We start from the raw sequence: 17,192 nt of genomic DNA, 5'->3' as shown, positions 1-17,192 counted from the left end.
GAGTCCCATATGGGGTGTAGAGATTACACAAAAATAAAATCTTAACTAACTAAATAAATAAAAATTCAAACAAGCAAAAAAAAAAAAGATTTTCTTGTTACCATAACTAAAAAAAAAAGATTTTCTTGTTACCATAACTACTGGTAGTGTGTATGAGTCAGTGTGTGTTAGGCATGGGTATTAGAAGGGCACATATACAGAGGAACCCAGAAAAAGGAAGGTAACTGGGCCTGAGGAAAGGCAGGAACAGAGGTAAAGCCAGGTCTCAGGAGCTTCTCTACAGGGCAGGGCCTTGAAGGACCCAGCTCCTACCCATATGTCTGCCCTCTGCCTCCTCCATTTGCACCCAGATTCTAGCTCTTCTTCCCATAGGTTTGGACCAGCTCATCTTTCTATGCTGGCCCACAGAGGCCACTGCCTAGCCTATGGGGGTGGCCCTTGGGCTAACCACCTGGCCCCAGCCTAATAGTGGCCATTCCTGGACATAGAACAGCTTGGTGTTATCTCTCTGAGCAGAGTGCTCTAGGTGGGGCAGTCTCCCCTGTATAGGAGACACTGGGTATGGCGGAGCCCCTGGCTGACATTCCCAGGGCCCCCCTACTACTAGATGACAAACTCCTAGAGGTCAGGAATCTGGGTCTTACATTGGTTTTCCAGTTTTGGAAAATGGCATTGTTTCTTTTAAGTCAGCCACTCAGTCAGTATTTACTGAGTAGCCTGGGCAAAATAACCCCTAAGTTGCAACTAGCTACCTCAACTACATCTGTTCCTGGGAATCTTAAAGCACAAAGACACCTGACATTTGTTGAGAAGGACTTTGTTGATCCACAGGCAGATAAGCCAACCCATGCTGGGCTGATAAATAGACAGGCTGGCGAAGTGTGCATCCTGTTGGGGACAATGGCTCCCTTTTTCCCGAAATGCCTCCCAGCTGTGTGTCACCAAGCGAGGGCTGGGCTCAGTTCCTTGTACTAAGAAATCTCTTAGTGTAGCCTGAGAGCAAGTGAGGCATTGCCTTCCTGCTATGGTAACCCTCTTATTCCATTTCAGCAATATGAGCTTATTGACATTGTACAGAGAGACTGACGCCATCAATTCTTCCCAGGACAAAGCTAGCCCTTCTGATGGTGAGCATGGTACTCAATGCTGTGTATCAGAGAGGTTTTCTTCTTGATTGTTTTTGAGGGATAGAATTCCTTCGCCTGATAATTGGAGGTGTGAGCTAGAGTAAAAGCTGCTAGTAGAAATGTTTTTGAGGGGCACCTGAGTGGCTCAGTCGGTTAAGCGTCTGCCTTCAGCTTAGGTCATGATCTCAGGGTCCTGGGATCCAGCCCCTCATCGGGCTCCTGGCTCACGGGAAGCCTGCTTCTCCCTCTCCCTCTGCCCCTTCTCCCACTCATGCTCTCTCTCTCTCTCTCTCTCTCTCTCTGTCAAATAAATGAATAAAATCTTAAAAAAGAAAAAAGGAATGTTTCTGTGTTCTCCTGCACTTCTGGCCTAGAACCTTTAAGGCAGAAAACAACTGGTTCCCTTGCAGGGACATTTGGCACTTTCCATGTGGCTTAGCTTTCTAAACTAAATTCACCAGTCCTTGGGAGACTTGCTCATCCAGAGACTCAGCGGGATAACAACTTGAAACAGCAGGATTGACCCTTAGGACAGGGGAAGGTTTTAATTAACTTCATCTGAGAACTTTCCAAGGCCTTTTCAAATGTTTTTAGAATGTTGTATTCCAAGCTGTAGAGGTTAAAACTTCCTTTTTCTGGTATCTAAAAGTGACCTTTAGAAGCAAAATAAGAAGAGCTTTTGGCCCCTGATGCCACCGCACATCAGCCAGGCCTGAACCTGCCACTGAAGAAGAGAAACTGTCTCTAGGTTCTTTTTAGGGCCAGAATGGCATGTTTGAACTTAGACATGAGGACCTGGAGGTCTTCGAGCAGACTGCTTGATTAGCCATCAGTGCTCGAGTAGGCTCTGGGTCTTTTCCCAATGCCTGGGACATTGGGGGACAGCCAGTGAATGTAATAGCCAGCTGGGCACTGTTGAATATCTAGAGAGGGGAAATGGTGACCCTTGGGTACCATGAGGCCTGGTCTTCCTGACATCTTAGAGCAGAGATTACCTGTTGGGACTAATGGATCTAAAAAAGTCAAGGGAAAGGGCATGAGAACTTCTTTTTCACCCGAAAGGATGTGCTGCATCTTTTCTTTACTTTTTTTTTTTCTAAAGATTTATTTATTTGACAGAAAGAGTGAGCAGGGGGAGCAGGCAGAGGGAGAGGGAGAAGCAGGCTCCCCGCTGAGCAGGGAGCCCGATGTGGGGCTCCATCCCAGGACCCTGAGATCATGACCTGAGCTGAAGGCAGACACATACTGAGCTACCCAGGTGCCCCAATGCTATATCTTTTCAAGAACGGACATCTCATTTTTTTTTTTTTATAAGATTTATAAGAGAGAGGGAACACAAGCAGGGGGAGCGGGAGAGGGAGAAGCAGGCTTCCCGCCAAGCAGGGAGCCCGATGCGGGGCTCGATTCCAGGACCCTGGGATCATGACCTGAGCCAAAGGCAGATGCTTAACAACTGAGCCACCCAGGCGCCCCAGTGCTGCATCTTTTCAAGAATGGACATTTCATTCTTTCATTCAGGAAGGCTGATTGAGTCTTTTCTACCCAGGCACCATGCTGGGTATTAGATGATAGAGTAGGAAACAGTCACACATTTTTTTTTAAAGATTTTATTTATTTGTCAGAGAAAAAGAGCACAAGCAGGGGGAGCTCCAGGTAGAGGGAGAAGCAGGCTCCCCACTGAGCAGGAAGCCTGATGCGGGCCTCAATCCCAGGACTCGGATCAGGACCTGAGCCCAAGGCAGACGCTTAACTGATTGAGCCACCCAGGCACCCCTGCGACTGAGGTTCTATGTTTATATCAAATAGCACTGGACTGGGACCCTGAGCTCTCAGTTTGACTCCAGGTTTTGTCAGTAACTAACTGTTCCCTTAAAAGAGTCTCTCAGACTCTGTTTATTATATCATTTGTGAAATAATTGTTGATTCGATTATCTCTAAGTTTCTATAAATTGCCCTGACCCATAGTTGAAGAATAAATATTTACTTGGTTAATCTATTTTCTCTCTCCACCATGGTTCTTACACTTTCCACCTTAAAGACCTACCCATTTTACTGTTTCTCATTACCCAGCCCTCCTATTCCTCCCTGTAGAAAGAAGTGAAATGTTCCCTTTTCCAGTTGTTCATGTCGGTGAGCGAACTTGCCACCTCACTTCTTAGTGGTTTTTCGTGCTCTTTCTCTGTGCTTGGTCTGTTGTCTTCCCGGGCTTTTATCTGAAGTGAGGCCTCACAAAAGCAGGTTTGCCTCTCCGATCTATGGCTTTTACTGACATAATTAATTAACGAGTTTTTATCGGGCACCTACAATGAACAAAGCACAGCTCAGTGCTGTTCAAAAGAGAATATAGGTTTAAGACATGTTCCCAGCCTTCTGGAAGACAAGATCTCTGAGGTTGCAAACGCCTTAGCTGGCTTCCGGTCCACCGCCGACCTCCGCACCACCCTGCCATGCTGGACCCTTTCTTCCCTGGGCCGCTGCGTCTCTACACCTCGTTTTCCCCCTCCCCGTCTCACGTCTTCTTGACTTCCTTCTGCTGGATCCTCCCTCGGGCCCATTCCCTACATCTGGTTCCCAGGGGCTCTGTCCTGGGCCCTCTTCTCTTCTCAGTCTCTTCATTCCCTGGACCGTCTCTGCCATTCCCATGACTTCAGTTACCATCTATATGCTGATAATTCCCCCAGAACATGTCTTGTCATCCATATTAACGTGTCTGCAGCAGCACCTACGATCAAACACATTAACTTATGGGTAGTGAAACAGAATAAATAAAAACTAGAACCACCCTCTCATCAGTTCTAGTCAGATTTTGTTGCCAGTTTAGTTTTAGTGCCATCTCGTTTTCCAGGGCTGTGTGGATTTTGGGTTTGCACGGGATTATGGACCTATCTGAGGAGGGGTGGCCTTTGTCACTCCAGAGAGGGAAAAAGGATAAAGAAAAGAGAACTGTTTTGTATTCCCCCTTCCACAGAACAATGAGTATCCACAGGAGGTCTCTACTGCTAGAATGAGGAGTAAGTACAAACTTGCTTTTTCTTGTTAAAATAATAACAAAATAATAAAGTTCTATCACATCTTGGCTCCCCACTACACTGGTGAAGCGCCTTACTTTACTTAGAATTTCTCACTTAGCTGAAACGCTTAGGGTTTCTGTAACACATAGTGTCTGTACTTCCTGCACTTATATACAACACTCACACTTATGGCTTTAATTCTTGGGTATTTAATTAGGTACATAACAATGAACAAAGTAAATTTCCCAGCTCCTTTCAGTGATGACTATTTTCATACCCTAGCATAACATTTCCTATGAGCTGGCCCTATAGCCAGATAGGTAATAGAGTTAGAGAATGTTCAAGAAGCTAGGGTTGGGGGATGGTGGGACAGAGCCGCACCGGGAGGCCGAATAATACGTTATTTTAGTATTTTCAGGGAGACAGAGAAAAAATTAATGCAACTATCTATACCCCCCCACCTCTTTTTCTTTGTCCAAGATTCAATTTTGGATTAGACCCTTGTTGACTATGTCTGTTTAAGTCCTAGATAAAGGCTTATTTGTTTGACCCATCATATCCATAATTGCTCTAACTGCTCGTTTGGATTTTCTTATTGTGTAGACTATACTAGGAAGCTTGGCAGGAAGCACACGGTGGAAACGTGAAACTGAACAGCTTAATGTGTGTAATTTGGGAAGTTCAGCAGATGCTAGGGCTTAGCAGGCTCTCGGCTTGTTCAAGACTAAGCCGGTGGATTTTCATTCTTATGGGCATCATGCCCCTTAAGTCTGAAGGCTTAGGTCCCACCCAAAATCAGTCCACACATCCACCTCCCAGCTGTCCTACTCTTGAAACTAGGCTGGTAGCTGACAAAGGCTCTTCTATCACCCCTTCCAAAGGAACTGGAAGGGTAGTGAGATCACTGGGTTCCAGAGATGGTCCTGGTAAAGGCCGATATGCACTGTTTCTCTGGACATGAGTGTGGACTCCTAGCTGGTCTCTAGGAGACGTGTGGGACCACAAATGCAACATCCATCCCCCCTATAGTGGATGACATGTTGTACCCTCCAGATCTCCCTCCAAGACTGAAGCACTTGTTTCCCCATCTACTGGGAGGGGAGTTGACAGCAGCCACTGGCAGCTGAGTCCCTTTCTGAGACTTCTCTGCCAAAAAGAGCCACTTTGCCCGTGGCCATGTTCCCCTTCCCAAGGGCAGCTCACATCTAATAGCTGCTTGATGCGGGAGTAAAGGCCCAGCTCTGTCACCCCAATTTGGGACAACTCTGAGATATCCCAGAACCAGAGCTCCCTGAAAAATCACATAGGCTTCTTTTCTCTTTTCTTTTCCTCTCCTCTCCTCTCCTCTCTCCTTCCTTTCCCTTCCTTTCCATGCCTTTCTTTTTCTTTTTTAAAGTAGGCTCCATGCCCAACAGGGGGCGCAAACTTACAACCCCTAGATCTATAGTCATATGTCCCACTGACTGAGCCAGCCAGGTATCCCCTTTCTGAAAGGTTTGTCAAGATTCTTCCAGAAAGTTTCCTGGTGACCCAAACTCTTTTTTTCTGATTTCTATAATGATCATTAATTTGATTTTGGCTGATCAATTAAACTTGGCTTCCCTTTTCTATAGTTCCATAGCACAAAGTTTCTAGAGTTAATGAAATCCAAAAATGTCTCTGTGCAGCTGGGGGTGGAGGGAGGGTGACTCCTAAAGGGTGCTGCCCCGGGAAAACCATGTCCTAGAACAGCTTTAGATGAGAAGTGAAGGAAATGGAATGAAAAGGATTTCAATTTGCAGAGAAACAAGGGCTTAAACCTAATGTGTGGCTCAGAAGAGGATACTAATTTTTAGAAAAATGCATCCTTTCCTATCTGCAGTTGATTTTGAAATGTCAGTTTGTAGCTGTCCCATGGTAGTGGGTGGGAGCCCCTTCTTTCTCCCACTTGCCTGTACTTCCCTCCATCTACACACTGTTGCCTTTTTTTTTTTTTTTTGCTAGTTGAGGTCTAATTTATAAACAGTAAAATGCACAAATTCAAAGTATACAGTGTATAGAATTCCTTTGGCTGATAATTGGCAGTATGAGCTAGAGTAAAAGCTGCTAGCAGAAATGTTTTTGAGGGGTGCCTGGGTGGCTTAGTTGGTTAAGCATCTGCCTTTGGCTCAGGTCATGATCCTGGGTCTTGGGGTCGAGTCCCATACTGGGCTCCCCGCTCAGCGGGAAGTCTGCTTCTCCCTCTGACCTTCCCCCTTCTTGTGTTCTCTCTCAAATAAATAAAAATCTTTAAAAAAAAAAAGTGTACAGTGTGGTAAATTTTGACAATGGTGTGCTCCCACTTAGCCATCATTCCAATCAACAGACGAAACATTTCTCTCATCTCAGAAAGTTCCCTTACACCCCTTTTCATTTAATTCTCTTCTTATCCTTGGGGCAACTGGTGTTCTGATTTCTATCACTATAGGTTAGTTTTTACCTGTTCTTGTACTTCATGTATATTCTTTTGTGTATGGCTTCTTTCACTCAACATGTTTTGAGGTTTATCCACCTTGTTACTTGTATCCTGCTTCCCTTTTAAGACTATCCGTGGGCGTGCTGGTTTTTTGCCTTAAGCATCTTTGCCTCAAGCATTTCCTCCATATGAGTTACTGGCTGTGAGACAATTTTGACATAAGATAAAATGGCAAAAAATAAAAGAGGGACATTCATTAAAAAGAACATAATGAAACTTGGAAAATGAATAGATTTAAAGACTTTATTGCAAAATATGAAATACTTGAATACCTTCAAAATGTATGTTGATTCATGGTAATACTGCACCAATAACTGATTTTATTTTGTAGATTGTACCTAAGTAGTTGTCTTCAAAGTCTTTCATTCAGAGTATTATATTTTTTTTCTTGTTGATTTGTTTCCCTGTTTGGCATCATGCTTTTTCTTTTTTTGCTAAAATTTCTTCCTTCATTAAGAGAGGCATCAGATTCCAAAAACTAGGATGCATATCTGTAACTGGGCTTCGTATTATGTTGTGAAAGCCTTCTATACTGCTGTTTGTTCTTGGCATATTGTCACTTGTCCATTGATAGATGTTCCAGAATTCTAGGGAAATGTGGGTTCAAAATTCTATGCCACCATATAGACCATTATGAGAGCTAAGATTTACATCATATAAAAATGTGAGGTCTGCCTTGAGAAATGAAACCAAACTGTCAACCAGTTACTTTTTTTTTTAAGATCTTAAAAAAGATTTTATTTATTTATTTGAGAGAGAGAGAAAGAGGAGAGGGGCAGAGAGGGAGAGGGACAAGCAGACTCCCCACTGAGCACGACCCCGAGATCATGACCTGAGCTGAAACCAGGAGTCAGCCACTTAACCGACTGAGCCACCCAGGTGCTCCTAAGATTTTATTTTTTTAAGTCATCTATACACCCAACATGGGGCTCCAACTTACAACACTGAGATCAAGAGTTGCATGCCCTGCCAAATGAGCCAGCCAAGTACTCCTACTTTTTAATCTTTAATGGCAAAATTGCCTTACTGCTACTTAGTTATTTGACAAAAATGTTCACAGCAAAGATGACTACAGCAAGGACGCTTACAGTGAAAGTAACTAGAACCATCTGTGGGGTCCATTGTTTTCTGATTTCTCTCTGCTTAAGGGAAAGGCCCTGCCCCTCCTGGTGATGGTTTTGCTATGACACATCTTGCCAAGTGAGTTTCATCAGTCACTGGGTCCTAAAAGACCAATCAGGTGGCTCCTCCCAGGTATAGCCAATTGATCTTCCTGTTCTCGATGGTGATGATGATTAATGATATCCAAACACTTTGTAATAAAGAGAGAGTAGCAATTCCTCTTGTGGGCTCCCAGGACAAATGTTGATAATCCCTAGGATTCTATGCCAAGATACCACCTGTACTTCATCCTGATGAGGACTTGGTTCCACTGTCAAAGCCAAAGATGAAACAAACTTATTAAGCACCAGGAATCTATAGGCACTTGGTCATGCATGACCTTATTTCCCCTTCTTGGGAACTCTTCAAGATAGATTTTACTATACCCATGAGGACACACAGAGTGGGATTTGAACTTGGGTTTGTAGATTTCCATACCATGATTTTTCGCCACCAGCAGCCAAGACTTAGGCTCCTGTATCCATCTGAGGTGGCACATGCCTCACTGCTATACCCATACCTGGATGGCTGCACAACTGGGGAGGACTTGGAGTTTAGCATACTTACTTTCTCAATAAGAGCCAACTGGAATTGGCAGATAAGTCTTCATTTTTCAGAAATGTTCTCTGTTCTTCTTAGCCGGGCAGCTTTGACCTTTGGTAAAGGTCAGCAGATCTTTGTTATGCGCCCTGCAAATCCCTGTTTTGTAACAGTTCTGTTTACAACTGAGACGGTTTCCAGACCTGGGGTAGCCGGCAGGATGATGCCAGCAATGAGGCATTAGGTTCTCTAATAGGCTTATGCCCTGATAATCATATTAATGGCACTGTCTCATGCTTGATGCTGCAATATGGGCCTCTCCTCTTGAATGTAATTTTGCAGTTTGATAATAATTACAAGTATGATTTTGCATTTCTCTTTAATGAGAGTTCAATTCCCCAAACAATATTACGACCCTAGTAGAGACGGCTGTTTGTGCCCCTTCAAATTACTGACCTTATACACCATCACAACGTCATACACAGGCTGGACTTTACTCACCTGGGAATTCTGAATTCTTCTAGCCTCAGGAGTCTGTGGGAGATGGAGCAAATCCCCTGGGAATCATAACATTGGTTTCTGGTATCTGCATCTGATAATGAGGTTTTCTGTCTTTCTGCTGTTGCAAAGTCAAAGTAATCTTGGGATAAAGGGCCTGCTTTAGAAGCCAGGTGATTTTTAAACTGTGACTTAATTGACCAACATTCAAGAGATTATCTCTAGTATCAGGTGTTTGGCCTCCCAAGATCTACTTTTCAGACCTCCTTTTTCTCATTTGCAAGTTCCAAGGGATTTGGACTGGAGTTCCAAGAATTCCAGTGCCCAGATCCCAAACTTTCCATCAGTAATTAATATTTTAGCCATTGATAGAGGTGGCTGTGGTTTTTATGGCCCCAACTGGGACTGATTAACAGACTCGCAAAACACTGCTGTCCTTCTGGAGCAACCTAAGTCCACAGCATATACAAGATTTAGGGATTTCTGCTGCCGCTGCAGCTGCCTGTGTCCGCTTGCCCCTGAAGCATGATGGGAACTTTCCCAGGTCTGCTGGGAAGGAGGAGGGAACTACAGGGCGTGGGCACCAACCAGGCCATGGGGCAAGCTACCAAGGAAGAAGGCCATCGTTCTGAACCACATCCAGTGGGCTGCAGGAGTTGGCTGGCTCCTGTGGCTCCAGTACAACCAAGGAGGCCGAAGGGAGCTCTGGGCTTGCAGCTCTCGGGCTCTAGGGTGGCAGCTCCGTGGGGTGGTATCCGAATGGTGGGCTGATCGATGCTCCTGGACAATGAAGCAGAGGCAGTAAAGAGCAAAGGAGGCAGGTGTGGGAGCTGGTGCGGGCTTTGGTTTGGTGGACGTGCAGGTCCCCTAGGCTGGCTGGGTACAGTGAGGCAAATGGCAGCAAGAGGGGCAGCCGGGATTGCTTCTTCCAAAACCTGCAGTCTGGCTGGGCAAAAATACTGCACGTGTGCTGGCACCAAAGACGGTCCAGGAAACTTGCTGAAGATCAACCTCTGTTTCTTCACCAGGCACACAGGTGACCCAAACATGAGAGACCCAGGGCAAAGCCCAGAAGATTAGCCGTGTAGCCCAGGCTGCCCAACCACCTGGGGGGAGCACCAGACTATGACTGAGAAGATGCATGGCCATTGGGGTGACAACAGGTTGGGCAGCAGGGGTGCCAAAAGAGCATCTGTGACCTAGAAGCTTTTTGTGGACCCATGTCAGACTGTCCCATTGACAGTCTTTGTAGCCACAAAGGAACGGGCACTTGCCAATAGTCTTCTCAGCTTCAGTGAGCAGTCTGGGTGCCTTTCACCCCACCTTTTCCAGGAAGCCTCCCAGACTTTCCCAAGTCTGGCTAATTGTTCTCTTTTCTGATCTCAGAGCTCTTACTGTCTTCACCTTACAATTTAGCACTTAATCAGACACAGCTGTGCATTCCTCTCTAATTGTTTCGGGTGTGTTTGTCCCGTCTCTGGGCAAGATTACCGCTTCCTTTAGAGCAAAGGCTCTCGATCTTTTTGGGAGGGCTCCTGGGGGACATACGGATGTATGTGAGGGCATTCTGGACAAAGGAAATCAATCACATTCCTACAGTGATTTATAGTTTAGAAAGTGCTTTTTTTTTTTTTAAACTAATCTCTAGACCCAACATGGGGCTCAAGCTCACAACTCTAAGATCAAGAGTCACATGCTCCACCAACTGAGCCGCCAGGTGCCCCTAGAAAGTGCTTTTACTTAAGTTATCTTCTCTACTCCTTATAGTTGTCCTGAGAAGTGTGTGTGTTTTCGCATCTACAGACAATGAAACTGAGACAGAAGAGGTCAACAACCTGCCTGAGGAAGAGACAAAGTGAGTAGCAGAGGTGAGATAAGCCTGGGATTCCTGACTCGTGGCCAAGAGTCCCATAGGAGCTCATGTGTTGACAGCGAAGTCCCTAGTGGAGAAGAGGGGGAAGGAGAAGGGAGGCCCTTTCCCTGATGGAAATCTTGGGGTGAAACAAGTGAGGGGGATGTGGCCCTGCTTTACAGAGCTACCAGGTCAGGCTTCACTGAGACCACTCATTTCTCTTTCCGTTATCATTCTCTCATGGGTCCTCTGTCCACCATCAGGCACAATTCTCTGCTTCTCCCAGCATTTGACCTCCCACCTCTACTCACTCCCACCCTCCAAATCTTTTTTTTTTTTAAGATCTTTTTTTAAGATTTTATTTATTTATTTGACAGAGAGAGACACAGCCAGAGAAGGGACACAAGCAGGGGGAGTGGGAGGGGGAGAAGCAGGCCTCCTGCGGAGCAGGGAGCCTGATGTGGGGCTCGATCCCAGGACCCTGGGACCATGACCTGAGCCAAAGGCAGACGCTTAACAGCTGAGCCACTCAGGCGTCCCCTCCAAATCTTTTTATGTAATCCTCTGGGACTGCAGACTTCAACAAGCAAACTGAATTGAAGGTTGTTCCATCCATCCATCCATCCATCCATCCATCCATCCATCCATCTATCCTTAAGCTCTACTCAGAATGAAATCCCCACCTTCTTTGCTTCCCTGAAGCTCTAGGAGATGAAGGTGCTCATTTTTTCCATCTCTGTATCTCCCAGGGCCCAGAGATGGGGTTAGTACTCTCTCTCATCATTTCTCCTCCACCTCTTGCAAACACTCTTGTTCTTCCACTCTTGAGGAGACCGCTGCCTAGCCACATTCCCTCTTCCTTTCTGGTGGTTCCCATCTTCTGACCTCCTGGTCATTCCCTCTTCCTCACTTTAAGACTTCAGCTCCCAGCTCCATGACCTTCATACCATGACCTTGACTTCAATTCCTGCCCATATCTTCCTGGGTGGCTTCACTGCCCACACAGATGACCTCTCCAATACCCTGCCTCTCATTCCCTTGGCCTCATGTTCTCCAGTGACTTTCTCTTCTACTCTCTCCTATCATATCCTGGCTTTGTCATTAAACCTCTCCACCTCCTGAACCACTAACTTAAGCATCCAGATTGCTGACCCAAGTCTTCCAACATGACTAAACATTTGATAACTCCAGCCCATTGATTTCTGTCCTTTCTCTCTTATCATTCATCATGTCAACCTCACTTTTGCCAAGGTTCTCAATTCCTTGGCAAAAGAAATTTGCTCCTCTACCCTAGGAATTCCCTCACCTGAGCCTGCATCAGAGCAGACACCTGAGCTCTGCTGGAGGAAATCACATAGGAGGGCCAAAGGGTACCTTATAAGTTCACACCACCAACCTCAAGTGGGTTGTCATACTGCCTTATCATCTGGCCATTTCAACCTTCCCACTTTCTTTTTTTTTTTTTAAGATTTTATTTATTTGACAGAGAGAGACAGCGAGAGAGGGAACACAAGCAGGAGGAGTGGGAAAGGGAGAAGCAGCCTTCTTTTTTTTTTTAATTAAAAACATACATAACAATTTAATTACAAGGATGTTCATCACCAAACTTTTTTAACATAAAAATAAATAAATAAAATAAAGCTCCCCAAACACTAAAAGCAAGCAATTGAACTAATAAACTATGGCACAGTCATTATATGAGGAATTCTATGCAGCAATTGGAAATTATTTGTGTTACAATATTTAGGCACACAAACATGATCATGTGTTGACAAGGTACATGTTCTTGAAAGCAGGTTGTAAAACTTTATGACTATTGGCATTATAGGTAGTTTTTAATTCTTTCTGATTCTTAGCATTTTATCAGTTTTCTGTAGTGAATATCTGCCGTTTTGTAAAAAGGAAAACAATTGAATAGTTACTTATAACATCATAATAAATATTTCAGCCTCAAGTCTCTTTCAATTGTAATAGTAACAGGACCAGTATACAAGAATGCAAAAGATAGACAAGAAGTCCTAAGGGAGAAGCAGGCCTCCCGCCGAGCAGGGAGCCCGATGCGGGGCTCGATCCCAGGACCCTGGGACCATGACTTGAGCTGAAGGCAGACGCTTAACGACTGAGCCACCCAGGTGCCCCTCAACCTTCCCACTTTCTGCAAGGACTCTGTCATACCTTCTCCACTCTCTTCAAATCTGTCAGCTCTCCCTGCCCCACCCCCAGCCTCCTGTATGTCACAGAGCAAGAGAAAGTCATCCTGTGGAAGGATTCAATGTCCCACACCAAACCTGCCTGATTCAGTCCTCCTCCAACTTCCTCCCTCCTGTTATAATAGAGGAGGTAGCCTCCTGCATGAGTTTAGACTTTCCACCCATACTCTGGTTCTGGTCCTCTCCCACCATCACAGGGACCTTTATTGTCCATTGTCCTCTCACTGCTATACCTGCATCTTCCTCTTCTCTATAGGATTCTCCCCATCTGCATCTAAACACACTCAAGTTACTCTATCCTAAACCCAATGCTGATAGAACATTCCTCTCCGGCTGTTTCTCTCTCTGACCCTTCAAAACTTTCTGTCTGCATGAAGTACCGTCCTTCATTTCTTCACCGCTCACTCACTCCTCAATCCACTCCAGTCTATCTCTTTGCCCTTCACTATACCAGTCACTGCTCTGTGAAACTCCCAAATGACACTAAGGTCAGTCAGTCCAGGGGATGTTATTTAGTGCTCATCTCCCTTGGGTCTCTCAGCCATTTTGAGTGCTGTTGACTACTGCCTCCTTATAACATGTTCTTTCCCTGGGAAATCCCTCCCTCCCCAAGCTCCTAGTTTTCTTCCTGCCCCTCTGGCAGCTCCTCTGCTTCATCTGCAGATAGTCTGCCTCTGTTCAGCCTTTAGGTAAGTCCTAGGCCCTCTTCCAGTTGAGCTCTATACTCTCCGAGGAGACCACCTTATTCTCCTGGCTTTATTACCACCTCTACTTACAATTCAGTTTCAGCCCCTCTTCAGAGAACCGGACCGTACGACCAATGACCTACTCAACATCTCCACTTGGACACCTCACAGGCACCTCAGACCCACCTTGACCAAATGTGAACCTTGGGAAGATTTGCTCGATTCTCTTCCCTGAGGGTCCCCCAACTGATAAAATGGCATCACTGTCCATCTGGTTGAAGAAGCAGGGAACTGGGAGTTTTCCTTGATTCCTCCCTAGTTAAGCAATCACCAAGTCCTGTTGGTATTCTTCTCTCTGTTTGCTTTACCACTTAAACATCCCCTTTTTTTTTAAGATTTTATTTATTTATTTGACAGAGAGAGAGACAGTGAGAGAGGGAATACAAATAAGGGGAGTGGGGGAGGGAGAAGCAGGCTCCCCGCTGAGCAAGGAGCCCAACGCGGGGCTCGATCCCAGGACCCTGGGACCATGACCTGAGCCTAAGGCAGACGCTTAACGACTGAGCCAGCCAGGCGCCCCAACCCTTTCATTTATATTTTGGCAACAGCCTCCTAACTCTCCCTCAACCCCCTTTCCTCCTCTTCCCTATTCCTTCTTCACATTTGGTCAGAGTGATCTTACTGAAAATGGTATTCTAGGCCCTGCAAAACATAGCCCCTGCCTACCTCTCCAACTTCTCCCTCAACCACATCCCTTATATTATAAACCAGCCAGGAAGTCCGTTCCACTTTCCTCTCTGCCTGAGTAAATCCTGCTCACCCTTCAGAGCTCAACTCAAATGTCACCTCCTCTTGGACTCCCCCAAATAGTCCCACCACCTTGTACTTCTGCAATTGTCATTATATAATTGACAGTGCATTGAACTGTGAAGCTGTCTCTCCCAGCGGAACTGTGAGCTCTAAGAGGGAAGAGTTTGTCTGTCATGTTCACCACTCCAGTGTCACCACATATTTGTTAAATAAATAAATAATACATCTTTACCTACTGATGATGGACCCAGGCCCCCACGCAAGAGTAAAGACTACAGCCAAGTGGGTGCAGAACGGTACTTCATGCAGACAGAAAGTTTTGAAGTGTCAGAGAGAGAAACAGCCAGAGAGGAATGTTCTATCAGCCTTGGGTTTAGGATAGAGTAACTTGAGTGTGTTTAAATGCAGATGGGGAGAATCCTATAGAGAAGAGGAAGATGCAGGTATAGCAGTGAGAGGACAATGGACAATAAAGGTTCCTGTGATGGTGGGAGAGGACCAGAACCAGAGTATGGGTGGAAAGTCTAACCTCATGCAGGAGGCTACCTCTTCTATTGTAACAGGAGGGAGGAAGTTGGAGGAGGACTGAATCAGGCAGGTTTGGTGTAATTCCCCCCAAAGGTACAGTGTTAACTGTTATAAATACACTCCCAGCTGCATTAATTAATGGCAGGATGGAGAGAATGCCCTTATTTTTTAAATTTCAGGGCCTGGGCAGCTACAAAGGACACAAGCTTAATTTCCTCATTGGATCCCAACTTACGCTGTAGCAGTTCTTTTACTAAAAACTCCTTGGCAGGCAGTCCCTGAAAGTATGTCTGTGGCTACTGGATGCCCATTTAAAGGGAAGACACACGCGCATAGAACCAGTATGTCAGTCTGAGGGCACAGAAAAATCTTCAGATGTCAGTCTTGTCCCACCACAGCATTTAATCAGAACAGCAGCCTAGATATATTTTTTATTTAAACCAAGGAACATGGACTCAGGAATAATTATTTTGATGCAGAATGAAAGCATAGGCTTTGTTTATTAATTTATACTTTCTCTAGAGTTCTTGAAGAATTTCTAATTTCCGTATTTCTTAAAAATGTTTTATTAGCTTTCTAAATTGACAGTTAATATAACCAGAAAAATACAAAATGCAGAGTCAGTATAAGGGTATAAAATTTATCTCCCTCCTTCCCACACTCCAGTCCCACACTTGGGGTAACGGTGGTTAGCAGTTGGTGTGCACCCTTTCTGTTTTTCTATGAACATACCAAATCCAACTTGTTTCTTTGACTTTTATGTTTCTGTCTTAGGAGAATCATGTGATCAACATAAAAGCAAAAAGGTCTTAAGGCTGAAAATCAAAACTTTCCCAGATCTGACTCTGAATTCCTGTTTCTAAAAGAGTGCACCCACGTGGCTCAGTGCTTCCAGCAGCAAAGTGGTCTTTTGCTCGGAGCTTGGATAAGAGTAAGGGGCCCACAGTCGAGAGAGCTGAACTCCTAGGTGCCTGAAATTCCTACATTTGCATTTCCTTCCCCTTCGGCTAATTCCGCCTCAGAAAGCCTTCTGAAAAATCCAAATATTTGAGGATGGAGTGTCCTTAATTGCTCGCTCTGGTTGTGTAAAGGGGATCTCTTTCTTCCTTAAGAGATAAGGACCAAGCGAGGGAGGTGCTTTCTGATGGGCTCGGCCAGGCTTGCCTCCCCACGGAGCACGCGCGTGACGAGCTGACTGCTCCGGGCCTTTCAGACCTGCGCAACCTCCCCATCCGGTTGCGCTAGGCTTACCTGGGGCCCCCAAAGTTGGGCTGGGACTCACCTTAGAATGCAGTGCTCCGGCGAGCCAGCGGGGGCGCTGGGCCAAGAGGGTGCGTCTGTGGTTCCAGGTGTTTCGACCGGTGGGTGTCCTCACCCAGTAGTGGGGAGCCGAAGGTGTGGGTCAAGAGTTCAGCCCTTCAGGCCGCTCCTAGGTGTCCGCCCTGCGTCTTTGGGCGCCGGGTTGGAGGCGCAGCGTCTGGACACCTTGCCTTTATGGCTTCCAAGACGCGCGTGGAACCTCGAGGAAATTCTCTGCAAGACACCAAAAGGAGAACTAAAACTTCTCCCTCACCAGTTCCTGGGCGGCTTCATAATTTTGAAGATCGGGTGGCAGTGCCAAGTAGGGCATCATTTAGGCCTTGGGCTCTAGGGCGTTATTTGGGGATCTAAGAGGTGGCGGCAAGTAATGGGTGGGCAGAGAGCAACGGTCAAGTCCCACTTTGGCCCTGGTTCCCCCTTGCCCAGTGGAACTCCGGGTTTTGCAGGGGCGCAAGCACCCAAACACTGGAACGCTGGCCGTGGTCCGGTCTAGGCCCAGTCACAAACTGGTTCTGGCCAGAAAAGGTCACTGGAGTCCTACCCAGGCTATGTGCTTAGTCCCCCAACATTAGGCGCCCCGCAAGAGGGGCGACCTGCTGTTGGAGACATTTAGGTTAGACCCGGGTTGGAATAAGGTCGAACTGTCCTGTAGTTCCGAGGGGGTCTACTTCCTGGGGGCCCCTTTCCTCCAGTTTAACCCTTTACTTTCCACATGTGGACCTGGGGGCCCCGGAGGGTCTCTGGAAGCTAGGAGGAGCACCAGCCTGGGCGAATCTTGGGCGCCAACTGGCAGGCAGGCTGGAGCTCGGCCTTCCCCAAACTTGGGGCGCCGGGCTGCGGGCCCCGCTGGGCGGTGACGTGAGGGGTGGTGCCGGGCCTGATTGGCGCGCCGGGCGGGGGCGAAGGCGGGGCCCGACCCGGGCGCCCAGAGGCGGCGGCGGCGCGGGGAGCTGGA

At 46.3% G+C, this 17,192-nt stretch overlaps 1 long non-coding RNA gene across 2 annotated transcripts; it reads right to left on the bottom strand.

Annotated features, from left to right (window-relative positions):
* Positions 1-7,624: 7,624 nt before the first annotated feature.
* Positions 7,625-17,083, bottom strand: LOC141373612 (uncharacterized). Of its 2 annotated transcripts, XR_012379813.1 has the most exons (4): positions 16,943-17,083; positions 16,200-16,450; positions 8,835-9,611; positions 7,625-8,064 (listed from the first exon to the last, which is right to left on the bottom strand). It is a non-coding gene; the product is annotated as an uncharacterized lncRNA (long non-coding RNA). The 2 variants fall into 2 exon arrangements; XR_012379812.1 differs by having other exon boundaries at positions 16,200-17,083.
* Positions 17,084-17,192: the final 109 nt, after the last annotated feature.

Source organism: Callorhinus ursinus, unplaced genomic scaffold (assembly GCF_003265705.2).
Source record: "Callorhinus ursinus isolate GAN/ISIS: 27379988/994484 unplaced genomic scaffold, GSC_fseal_2.0 scaffold10, whole genome shotgun sequence".
NCBI lineage: Eukaryota > Metazoa > Chordata > Mammalia > Carnivora > Otariidae > Callorhinus > Callorhinus ursinus.
Note: the sequence above shows the minus strand (reverse complement) of the source record. Positions and strands in the feature narration are given on the sequence as shown.